This window comes from Suncus etruscus, chromosome 15, assembly GCF_024139225.1.
Source record: "Suncus etruscus isolate mSunEtr1 chromosome 15, mSunEtr1.pri.cur, whole genome shotgun sequence".
Classification (NCBI taxonomy): domain Eukaryota; kingdom Metazoa; phylum Chordata; class Mammalia; order Eulipotyphla; family Soricidae; genus Suncus; species Suncus etruscus.
Genome location: NC_064862.1, coordinates 78,489,750 through 78,502,166, shown reverse-complemented (window position 1 = coordinate 78,502,166; position 12,417 = coordinate 78,489,750).

Here is a 12,417-nt window from a genome sequence, read left to right as displayed (position 1 = left end):
TCGACTGGGGAAAGTTATGTCGGGCTGGGGGGAGGTGATACACAGCAGAAGAAGGTGATGACAGGCTGGGAGATGATGTCAAGCTGGGAAAGGCAATGTCGGCTGTGGGGAGGTGATGTCATTTGGGCTGAAAGAGGCTGATGTTGACTTGAGGAGGTAATATTGGTAGAGGAGGTGATACATGGCTAGAGGAGGCATTTTGCAGGGGGCTGTTCTCTCAGCCTAGGACAGCAGAGACTTAGAAATCTTTGCTCACACATTAGCTTTTGGTATCTTTAACCCCTGCACCCTACTTTCCCTCTTGCCCATTCTAAAGAAGGATTTGGAGCTGAGCACAGTGGGCATCTGGGTCAGACATGGGTTGGGATGGGTCATCTCCATGTTTGACTCGGGCATCTCATTGAGACCCAAGGCATCAGATATGGAGGAGTCTGGGTGGGGACCCTGGGGAGTTTGAATGGGGGGACCTTCAGGCTGACAGTCAGAGTAGGGCCTTTGTACATAGGCCCATTGTTTTGTGACATGAAGGGAAACTTAGTGGCCAGGCCAGGCCCTTTCCTGGACCTGATGGCTCTTTTTGCTTCAGAAATGGCCACACACCCTCCTGGGCCCCCTGCCCTACACTGACCCCTGCAGGCCTCCACTGCCACTGCTATCCTCCCCTGCAGTGACAACCCCTATGACATAGTGATGGCTAACCTTTTTGAGCCTGAGTGCCCAAACTGCTGCACAAAACCAAAGAATTTCAAGAATTTCAAAAATCTCAAAAGTGCCAACATGTCAATTAAACCTTAATAACAAGATTTTAGCATCTAAAAACTATGTGTCATGCGCCACATCTTAATTGCGGACCTTCCCGTGTGCCTGCTGCATGGCCTTCATGTGCCACCGCTGGCACGCGTGCCATAGGTTCGTCCATGTCTCCACAGCCTGCCTTGAATTGTCCCCAGACCAGGACTCCCCCACAGCATTGTCTTCTCTGACCAAGGTGTAGTCCAAGAGGACCTGTTGACCACAGCTGCCTGCCAAAGGTTCCTCACAGTCACAAAGAAACGAGCCTTAATGGAAACACAGAGCCACTGCATGTGGGAGACTCGAGTCCAGTCCCCAGCACCTCAAACTCCCCCAGGCCCTGCCAGGAGTGACCCTAGGCACAGATCTGGGAATAGTCCTTGAGGACCAGGGAGGCCTGACCCAACCCCAAAAGAAAGAAAATGTAAACTCAGAGACAAAGACCATCATCCAGTCCAGACCTAAGGTTTGGTTCCTGAGATCCTGAGCACCCTGGAATGTGGCCTTATATGTCCAACTCTACTGATCCCTGACTCTTTGGTCAAGCATCACCAGGAGCAGCCACTGGCCCCTCTGGACAAAACTCAGGGGCCACCCCCAAAATAGCAACAGAAGAATAAAAACAGCAGCTTCTGGAAAACCCTACTTCTACATTTTTTCTCTGGGGAGCACTCCCAGAGAGCATGCCTAGTCCTCAGTGCGGTGCCAGCACAAGTGGGCCACTCAGGGTCATGCCCAGTGGTGCCCAGAGGGAACTTGTCACATGGGTCAGCCCAGCCTCGGGCACACACCCTCACCCAGGCTGTCTCCGGGCACCAAGAAGACTGTTGAGAACCTGAAAGCATCTCTGGTTTCTTCCTCGAATGTTTGCTCAGCTGCAAAGGGAATGAGGGCCTGAAGGAAGGGGGGATACAGCTGAGCCCAAAAAGAGAGAACTTGGGGGTGGGCTTGGAGCTCTCATGCACACGCTGCCTACAGGGCCTGGCAGGGAGCCAGCGCCAGCTCGCCCATGGGGAGAGGCAGAGCCGGTGAGTAAATAAAACCCTTGCAGCAGGAGGGGCCTTTCCTCCACAGCTCTGCAATGTGGACCGAGAGATAGCGGAGGGATTACTGTGCCCGCCTTGCACACAGCCAACCTAGGTTTGATCCCCAGCACTGCAGAGGCTCCCCTGAGCACCGCTAGGAGCGATTCCTGAGCACAGAGCCAGGAGTGTTCTCTAAACTCAGAACAACAGCAGAAAGCCCATAACAGGTGCCATTATACAGCATAATAAGCACCGGGAAGAGTCTTTTAGACACAGTGCATGCCTATGCTGTGCCCAGCTGAGGGGCTGGACTAGGCAGTGACGAAGGGGATAAAACTGATGAAGCTTGGGGGAATAATCCAGGAGCGGGAGGGCCATGACTGATAGTCACAGAGGCTCCTGGAACACATTGGCACAGCAGTCACCTAAGACTTCTTTTCAGGTGTGAGTTTGAGTTTTAACAAAGGAGGAAATGACCATAAATAACATAATTAAAATCGGGGCCGAACTGATACCAGAGCAAGGAGGGAATTCCAGGTTCGATCCCAGGCATCCCATATGGTACCCTGAACCTGCCAGGAGTGATTTCTGAGCACAGAACCAGGACCCCTGAGCACTACCAGGAGTGATTTCTGAGTAACAGAGTCAGGAGTAACCCCTAAGCATTGCCAGGTGTGGCCCCAAAACAAAACAAAACAAAAAGTGAAATAGAACCCTAATATTAAGGAGAAAGGATTAAAAAACTTAAATTCAACGAGAGCACAGGAGGGAGAGGGCATTTGCCTTACACAATGCCAACCTGGGTTCAATCCCTGGTATGCCATATGGTCCCATGAGTACCACCAGGAGTAATTTCTGAGCACCTCTGAGTGTGGCCCCCAAACAAACAAAAAGTACCAAATGCAGATCTGGGGCATAGATCAATGGTGGCAGCTATCTTTGTTTGCAAATACCCCTACCTAACTCCCCCATGCTAGCTGTGAAGGCAGTGATGCTCAGTGGCTAGTGATGCATGACTACAGATGTGTTTCTTTTAGCACAGAAAATAGTTCAGGGCTTGAGTGAAGCTCCACAATGTCACTTGCGACTTGCTTTCTCTCCTGTCCTCAGAGGATTCTGAGTCCTTCTCAAGAAGCTTGGTCCATGCTCAGCTTCACCTTCTGGTCTCAGAGTCTCCTGATGCTCCAGCCATCACATCTGCACCTTGAACCACAGAAAGAACAGACCAGGAAGAGCAGAAAGGGCACCTCTAGGTTGTCTCTCTTTAAAGAAGCCTTCTCCTAAGATTGCCCAGGATCCTGGGTTAGACTGGCTTGGATGGGATTAGGCTACTTCTGGGAGCAAGAAAGGCAGGGAATCTGTTCTTCTCACCAAGCGTGTTGTTGTTTTGCACAAATGCGGAGTCTTGTTAGCGAGAATGAAGGATGGGAATTCCAGAAATGAGAGGCATGCTTTGCCACTCAACTAAAATGCCTGTCTTTAGGAAAATGGCTAAGGCGTTTGCAGTACCCTCTCAAGATGGAGTGTTCCTTGTGGAGTGGTGCAGAGGAAGGAAAATGGCCAGAGGAATCCACATGAATAATCTCAGGAGCAAAACCTCTAGCCTGGAAAGCAGGTTGAGAGTGATTCATGGGATGACACTATTTATATAAAGTTTAAACGCTGCAAAACAACGCGACACAGCCATTAAGGCCGCGCACGGGGCACTTAGGTGGGAAGATGGAAAAACAAGCACAAGAGCAAAACCCCCTGACCTAGAGCTAGCGGCTGGCTCCGAGCAGGGCCTGGGGTCAGGAACCACTTAGCTGAAGGTTTCAATGCTACCTAAAATGCCTCTTTCTCCTCCTAAATAAGCAGAGACTTGGAGAAAATGGAAACCTTCATCTCCGCGCCTGGGCCTATAGCCCCTGCCCCCTGCTCTGGGCAAGAGCATCCACTGTCTGTGCCAGGAAGAGAGGAGAGGGCCAGAGGGAGGCTGAGCTCGTCTAAGGGCACTTGCTGCCCATTGCATGCAGCCAGAGAGCAAATTCCAGTATGGACGGAGCCTTCCTGGTCCCGGTCGTTCCTTGAAGCTCCCCTCAAAAAAGGCCTCGAGTGAAACTCCTGGTGATGCCCAGTTCTAGGGGTCCTGAGAGCCCTGGGGGTCCTGGGACTGATAGTCTTTACTTGTGAAGCTCCTGGGGAGAAACTGCTGTTTTGGGGTCACACCTGGCAGCGCTCAGGGGTTACCCCTGACTCTATGCTCAGAAATCGCCACTGGCAGGCACAGGGGACCATATGGGATGCTGGGATTTGAACCACCGACCCTCTGCGTGAAAGGCAAATGCCTTACCTCCATGCTATTTCTCCAACCCCTCACTGGCTTCTTTCACATGTTTCTCTCGAGACTCATCCTGATACCTTTTGGTCACGTTTTTGGTGCCAGCCCATGTCCTCAGGGAGTTTCTGCATAATTTCCCAGCCCAGATGAACCCGGTATGGAGAGCTAAGTCTGGGCAGCTATTAGAGTCTCACAAGCTCCCCTCGGTTGTGAGAGAGCCTGGGTTCTATCAACAGATGCCAGAAGCTCTGCAGAGCTTCCGACCCACCACTGGCCCTCCTTGCTCTTGATGGAGAGGCCCTAGGAGTTTGCAGAAAGCTCCCTCCACAGGGAGGGAAAAGTCACTAAGACTGAGAAGGGAGAGGCAGGTGCTAAGTTTGGTCTTTGTGGTGCCCTGTTCCTGTCTCTTACAGATGGATCATGGTCAGAGCATCACTCCTTGGTCTGCAGACAGCTGAGTACAGTGTCCTCACCAGATGCAGACACCACCCATGTGGCCAGGATGTGGCAGCCCACAGTTTCCTGGCTGACCATATGGGTCCTGTGTGTGGAGTATGGGGTGGGGCCACACCCCATCTGCCTGCCTCTGCAGTGTGGGAACTGTGGCTGGCCAGTCTTGGGGCGTGAGAAGGCAGGCGGTGCCCAGGTGCCCAGATCTGATCCACTAAGGGACTAGTGGAGTCTGGTGTGAGGTACAGAAAAGGGTCAGAGAGAGAAGGAAATAAAACATGGATGGAAGGTTCTAGTCAAGCCTACCAGGAGTCATCCCTGAGCACAGAGCTGGAGTGATCCTAAAAGCAGAAACAGGAGTGATCCCTGAGCACCGCTGGATATAGGCCAGTAATCTCCCTCCCCAAGTACAACAGAGCTTGGTGTGAAGTTAACACACACACGTACAAGGGACATGGTCATGTGTATACATATAAGGCACATGTGTGCATTAGAGACACCTGCTTACAGAGATGACACAGCACATGTGTGCTGGTAGACCATATAGGCACATGCAAGTACATACATATGCACACACAAGTTGCATGATGGCATAATGCAGAGTACAGTCGTGTTCTGCATCATGCTCCATGGGTTCACTTCTGGGGTGTCCCATGTGGCCTGGGTGCAGCAGAGAGTGCAGCCGGGTGGGACGGCTTTCATGGGTGATGGGACAGCACAGTCTAAGGTGACCTGGATCCCTGACACACCTGGGACCCAACTCACCAGACCACCTACTCTCATGGTTCTGTTCTGCATAAAGCAAGGAGAAGATGTGACCTCCTCATAGCAGGGATGCTCCTGGGGTCGGGACTATCTTGCAGCAGAGAGTGCTCTGGGGGAACCTTCACTGCAGGGCCTGAGAGTGGAGTGTGGAGTGGGAGGTGGAGGGAACTAAGCTGCCTGAGAGGATGGTTTGCTGTTTGTGTGAGGCAGATATTGGCTAACACCCCACAGAGTAGATGGGGATCCGCTGCCCCCCAGTTCCAGCTCACTAAGGCTAGGACATGGGGTTTGTCGGCCACACCCGTCCCCTACAAGTTCGTGCCAGCCCACTGGAAGGATAGCAGAGCATGGAAGAGGATGGCCGAGCAGCGAGCAGCACGGGCTAACCAGCCTGCTAAGTTATGGGGAGTCTGTATTAAAGCAGGAGGCAGCGCACTTGTGGGGGCAGCCACAGAGAGCTGTGGAAATCGTCATTACGGGACCACTGAAAATAAAAATAAATGGTGGGAAGGGCTGGGGTGGAGCCTGTGAGGGAGGATGAGGCAAGTCTGGGCGTGCCGGCACAGCTGGGATGCAGCTGACCCTACCCATGGTCACTGTCTGGTGCTGCCATGGCCACTCTCTGCAGCTGGGCAGCAACTTTGGTTTCTGCCTTGGCCTCAGGAGGTAGGAGGGGAGAAAGCTCAGGGCATGTGGGCACCACACAGTTGGGGCCTCAGAGGACCAGGCCGGGGGCTCAGCAGGCACAGACATGAAGGGCCTTAACACACTCACATTCACACAGACATACTCACATCTACAGACACAATCACACATTCACATCCACACACACTCTCATGATTACACACTTAGATCCACGCAGTCACACTCACACATACATGCATATTCACACACATAGAAATCTACACTCACACACACACACACACACACACACACACACACACACACACACACACACACACACACGAACTGTCATAGCCTTAGAGGACAGAATTCTTTCTCCAAGCCCAAGGACTTGCCTCTTGTCAAAATCACGACTAATTAATACCTCTCACTTCCTGCCAGCAGAAAAACAATTTACAATTAAGTCTCAGGCAGCTTCCACATAATCACTTTGACACCTTCTCTGTGTGTTTTGAAACGTGTGCCCACATTTCACGATTCGTTTATTTTACAAGGTGGGTAAACGACCAGTGGTTCTCGCGATGATAGGGCCGGGGAGTTGGTTTTATCTCCCCCGGTAAATAAGTGATTGTTCCAGCCTTCATGTCGATGTTTCTGTCCCTTGCTGGAGAATAATGGTAGTTTTTTTTTTTTTTTTGTTCTAAGAAAAAAGTTAGTTTATGATAATCACATCACCTATTCAAATAGCAACATAATTAAAACATTTCTGGGTAGGCACGACTCAATTAAATTCATTACATTGACAGAGATAGTCTATGGTACATGCCTCCGAAAATATAATATTAAGTGTATTAGCTGTGCTGTGTGTCATTTTTCTCTGCGCAGGCAGAAAGTGCTATGTGGATAATTGAGCAGGCAATTTTGCTTTTGAAAGATGCTATCAAAGGACACAGGATTTAATTTCGGATTTTTTGTATTTTTATTAAAAGACAGGCTCTCCGCATGTAATTGTCCACGCCAGACCAGGCACCATGTTTGAGGACATTCATGGGGACAGTTGGGATAAAGATCAAACATCAGCAGCACTGGTGGGGGTGGGCCTCTCTTTGACCTTGGTCCACACTATATCCAAGTCACATGACCCCCACCCATGCCCTCCTGTCCCTAAGTGCTGGATGAGAATCCGCTTCTGCCTTCTGCCCTAGGTGTTCTCGAGTCCAAGATGAGCATCCATGGAGAAAAGACACCCGATGTGGGGTTCACAGACTCCCCCCAAAACTCCTGCTTCTGGAAACTCTGCAGGAAATCAGGGTGATAACTAAGCTTGGGGGTGGGACTCAACACTTGCTAGCTTTGGGAGAGAATAAAAGGAAATGCTCCTTCTTGAGTTGGTGTCCCCCAAGACAGATTCAGGGAACCTGGGGTGACTCTGTGGAATTCTTGGCCAATAAACCTGTGATGGTGCTCAGGCCTTGAAATTTAGGGATCCCCAGCCCCTTCCCCCCCAGACTTAGGGTCATATGGTACCAAGAATAAAACTGGCATCAGGCACTACTAAAATTCTCTCCCTGATCTTCCTGTGACAGCTGTGGGGGCGTGTCTGTCTCCTGCTGGTGTCCAGGGTGCTCGCTAAAGTCTCAGGGCTGGGTTGGATTTGGACCATGGAACCCCTCTGCTGTCTTTGCTCCTCTTCTGGGCCAACCACGCTGCAATTGAAACCATCCTCACAGGACACCCGCTGACATTTGGGGAGAAAGCCATGGTGCCTTCTAGGGTCCTCTCTTGGATGTTTCAACCACACACACCCTGCCCCCACACACACTCCAGTACCCATATCTTATAAAGTGAATTTTGTACACATTTTGCTCAGGTACTTATGAGCCCCAGATCCCGGGAGAAGTGTTGAGGTCGTGAAACCATTAACAGGGGCCAGAGATAAGGATTTCCCCACCCCTATTCTTACTCCGCACTCCCTTCTCCAGGAACCCCTCATCCATTCACCCTGAGCTTCGAGGACCTGCCTCTAGTTTCACTGGGTGCTGTTGTTCCTGGCTCTGCCCCAGACAGTCTCTCCCCCTCCCCTGTCGAAATGTGATCTGTGATCCAGGCTGGAGCCTGTGCAGCTGGCGGCGCCCCCCGGGAGTGTCGCATTTAGCATGTTCTCCCCCAGTGTGCGGTTGGTGTTTATTTAGATGACACAAGAGCCGTATAACAGCCAGGCCCGGCCCTGCGCTCCACTCCACTTCCACCCCAGGAGGCAGGATGAGCTCATTGGGGAGACACGCAGCTGCGCTCAGGCCTCCAGGCTGCTCACGCCTGGGGCTCAGAGGGACCAGCAAGGGCATGGACAGAGCACTGGGCAGTGTGCAGGATGGAGGCCGTGATTTTGGATCATCTGTGGCATCTGGATCACATCTGGGGTCACGTGCACTTCCAGAGTTTATTTTATTTTTAATTAAAAACATTTTATTTTTTTGTTTCTGTTTTTGGGCTACACCTGGTGGTGCTCTAGGGGTTACTTCTTTCCCTGCGCTCAGGAGTCATTCCTGGCAGTGCTTGAGAGACTCGATGCTGGGGATTGAACTCCGAATGGCCTTGCGCAAGGCAAATGAGGTGCTATTGCTCCGGCCCCCACAGTCTGTCTTATTTTTATTTTGGTTTTGGTTTGGGGGCCACATCTGACAATGTTCAGTGGATACTCCTGGCTGGCTTCGGGGATCATATGGAGTGCTGGGGCTCAAACCTAGTTGGCCATGTGCATGGCGAGCACCCTCCTCGCTGTGCTATGGCTTGGGTACATCAAACATTCTGGAGAAAAACTGTCTCCTCACACTTGAGCCCACATGCATGTATGGACAACAAGTGCCTCTCTGAGGGAATACCTGGGGGGAGGGCAGGGCCATTAAGATACCCACGAGCAGATGGCCCTGTAGTAGGGAGTGATCTGCCCCTTGACCTTGTACCCCCATCAGCTGTTCCCTGCTCAGAGCTTCCTTGCCTCCCAGAGCCAGAGCTAGGACCAGCCCAAGGGAACAAACAGCACTAAGGGATTGGCTGCATCTCAGTTTCTTGCCTTTCTCGGAGGGATGGTGACTTGGCCAGGAGCAAGGTCAGGGGCTCTGGGTTTATTGAATGAAGCTCTGAAATGTGCTTACAATATTCCCACTGCCCACTTCTGCCTGCCTGCTCACCTGGTCCTAGGGCTCAGGCTTCCTGGCCATCTGCAGCCCACCTCTTCCTTTTCTCTGGTCACCCCAATTATTGAGGAGCACCTGCCTCCTTTACTCTGCTCACCCCAATTCCTGGGGAAATACCCTCCTCTTTTTATCTGCTCACCCCATTCTCAGTGCTCCCCCCTTCTTCCCCCATCTTTCCTGCGCCGCACCTGAAAGAAACCTGAAAAAAGTCAAAGCTGAGGAGCCCACAGATCTTGCTGAGTCTTGCCTGCTGCTCACCACCTTAAAGCAGACTCTGTCCCTGTGCCATTGACCTTGAGTCCTTGCTTTCTCTCGCTCTTTCTTAGAGTCTGACAGTCAACGGCTGCCCCAGCGGTCAGCGGCTTGAGTCCTTCAAAAGGCCCTTAGTGAAGGCGAGTCTTTGAAGCCCGGAGAGCTGAAGTTGGATTTTTTTAAACCTTTTGAACCTACCTAGCCCCAAGTTACCCCACTGGACCCCAGAAGTGTGTGGACTGAAGGATCAAAAGCACCGGTGACTAACTCAGCAGCAGGCAGTGGGTAGGGAACAGCGACCAATGAGGGAGCCAACAAGGAAGCAGTTGGGGGTGATATTTCTCCTGGGAGTAGCCTGTGCTCATGGAATAGACCTCCAGTGGAGTGTCCAGGAAACCTCCAATCTCCCCCCGCCCCATCAGAAAGTAGCCACTTCCTCAGCCTCCCCATAGTGTGGACCTGGGGAGGTTCGTTCTTCCCTCTAACCTGAGGAGGAAGGGGATAGGGGGTGAGTCCCGAAGAATGAAAATGCTCCAGGACCCAGAGCAGCTGTGTCACTTTGGTTTTTGGGCCACACCCAGCAGCACTCAGGAATTATTCCTTGAGGCTTGGGGATGCGGTGGGGGGGGGGGGGGGAACGACCAGATATAGTGCCTGGGGATCGAACCTGGATCAGCCATAAGTAAGGCCAGTGCCCTCCCCACTGTGCTATTTTAGGGCTGGAGGGGAAACCATTGCTGCCCAGATCCAGTGAATGAGGCAAGAAAGCAGAGGGGAATGCTCGCTCAAGGAAGTTTCTGCACCTATGTCTGATGAAAACCTTCTTGGGTAGACAATGGTGTGTGTGTGTGTGTATGTGTGTGTGTGTGTGTGTGTGTGTGTGTGTGTGTGTGAGAGAGAGAGAGAGAGAGAGAGAGAGAGAGAGAGAGAGAGAGAGAGAGAGAGATGAAAAGGAAGAGAGAGAGTGGGGGAGAGAAAGACAGATTGTGGCATGAGAGAAGAAAGTGCTGGAGGCCAGGAGAGAGACTAAGGTGGGCACAGCCCTGTAGCCCCGTAGCATCATCCATCTGGGTAGTGTCCTGTCCGCTGTGGGAAACAGTTGCCTGTGATGCTTTTGCAAATGATCCGGAAGAAAAGTAACTGGTGAAGTCAGCTAGTAAGTCTGCGGCCTCGACCTTCCCCTGACAGCAGGCGGGTAGATAAAGACAAATGATGGGAAGGTCTTGGGGCCCCAATGAGGCTGGGGGGTGGCAGATGAGCCCAGTGGAGCCGCCCCTGGTAATGCATCGTGGCAGGAATACCCAGTTTCTCAGCTGTGGCCAGGGAAGGATGCCAAGGCATGGGGCACTATTTCTGGAGCAGTCAGCCGAGACGCGGGCAGAATACGGATCTCTGAAGGCCATTATCTGGCTGCCTGACCTCCTCCCTCCTGTGGCCCAGCCTTGGTCTGTGGGCCTCTCTCTCCTGATCCCCCTCATCCTGCTCTGGGGTCTCCAACCTCAGTGGTTTGGAAGGCACTGGGATTGTGACTGTTGACTGAGTTTGGCGCGTTGGGCCAACCTGGATGATGTGGCTGCCACTCCTGAGCACAGGGACCATCTATCTATGTGGGCTGTAACCTGCCTTTGGGGTGGACACACACATATCTAAGAACCGACACATTCCCAGTCCCTTGAAGGCTAGTCACCCAACGTCTGGTGCTGCCCAGGAGCCTCTAGAGGAGAACCATGTCTGTGTTGGTCTTGCCCTCAGTGCTGTTCTGTTTATCCCTGCCAGGCTGTGCAGATGATTCATGTCTGGTCTATGGATGGGTGAGGGTGTCCCCACATCCCTCAGAATGGCTCTGTTGGCCACAGAGGATATTTATGCGCTGGTTAGGCTGGGCCTTTTGTGGACAACCCAGCCCATGTTTGGGGCCACATGGAGACACTGTGTTGAAATGAACAAGGCATGTGTGCAACTGCATGTGTATTGTTTAGGCAATGGAGCGTCTCAACTCTGCTGTGCCTTTCCCTCTGACTCTGATGTCTTCTCCACTGACACCAGATGCATTAGTCTCTACCGCTGATGGGGTATTCACTCCTATGCTGGTTCTCCAGTTCCAGGTCCAACCAGGGGAAGCATTGGAGTCTGGAATGTTCTGTAATGTTTGCCTTTACTGGAATGCCACAGGGTGCTAGCTGAGACACATGACTGGAGCATGATCAGGTTATTACATACAATGGAGTTCACTCCTGTACCTTCCCCAGCACGACCCAGTGAGGTTTCCTGTTGTGTGGCCCTCCCTCTGAAGCTATGCCCCTGGACTGACAGTCCTGGCTCCCTACCACCACCATTCTACCCTAAGTCCCTCACATTGTCTTCCCTCTCATCCAGGTCACAGACCTCCCTCCCTCTCCTGAACTTCCAGTCTCTCTCTACACACAGGTGCTGCTTTGAAGTCCTGTCCCCCATCTTGTGTGGACCACAAGTTTCTGGAAATGGCACAAGCTGGGAGGTATGAATAGCTTCAGAAATAACTCTGACAGCTTCATGCCTGAGAGCCCATAATGGCTGTTGATGGAGAACCAGAACATTCACAAGGCTATGCGCCTCTCCAGCTGTCCCTGGGATAAAGGGCTGGAGGACAGTCCCTGCGGGATAAAGAGCTGGGGACAGGAGGGGCAGTTCGGGCCACCTTATTCCTCATGGCCTCACAACTGCTCAGGAGCCATGGTCCTGATGAAGTCAGGGTGCAGGCTGACCTGGGTGATGCTTTCCAAGGGTAGAAAGCGGGCGGGAGAGAGCACAAGGGTCAGGCGGAAGGCAAGCTGGGCCTGTGCCACTGCATGCTGTGGCCTCACTGACCTATTCAGAATTACTGACAAAAGCTTCATGTCCTTATTGTAGGGCTCTTGGGAGCAAAGATATGTTTGAAGGGAAAACTACCTCTGGTCCTTTATAAGAATGACCACTGTGTAGGGATCCAAGTGATAGCACAGCAGGAAGGGCT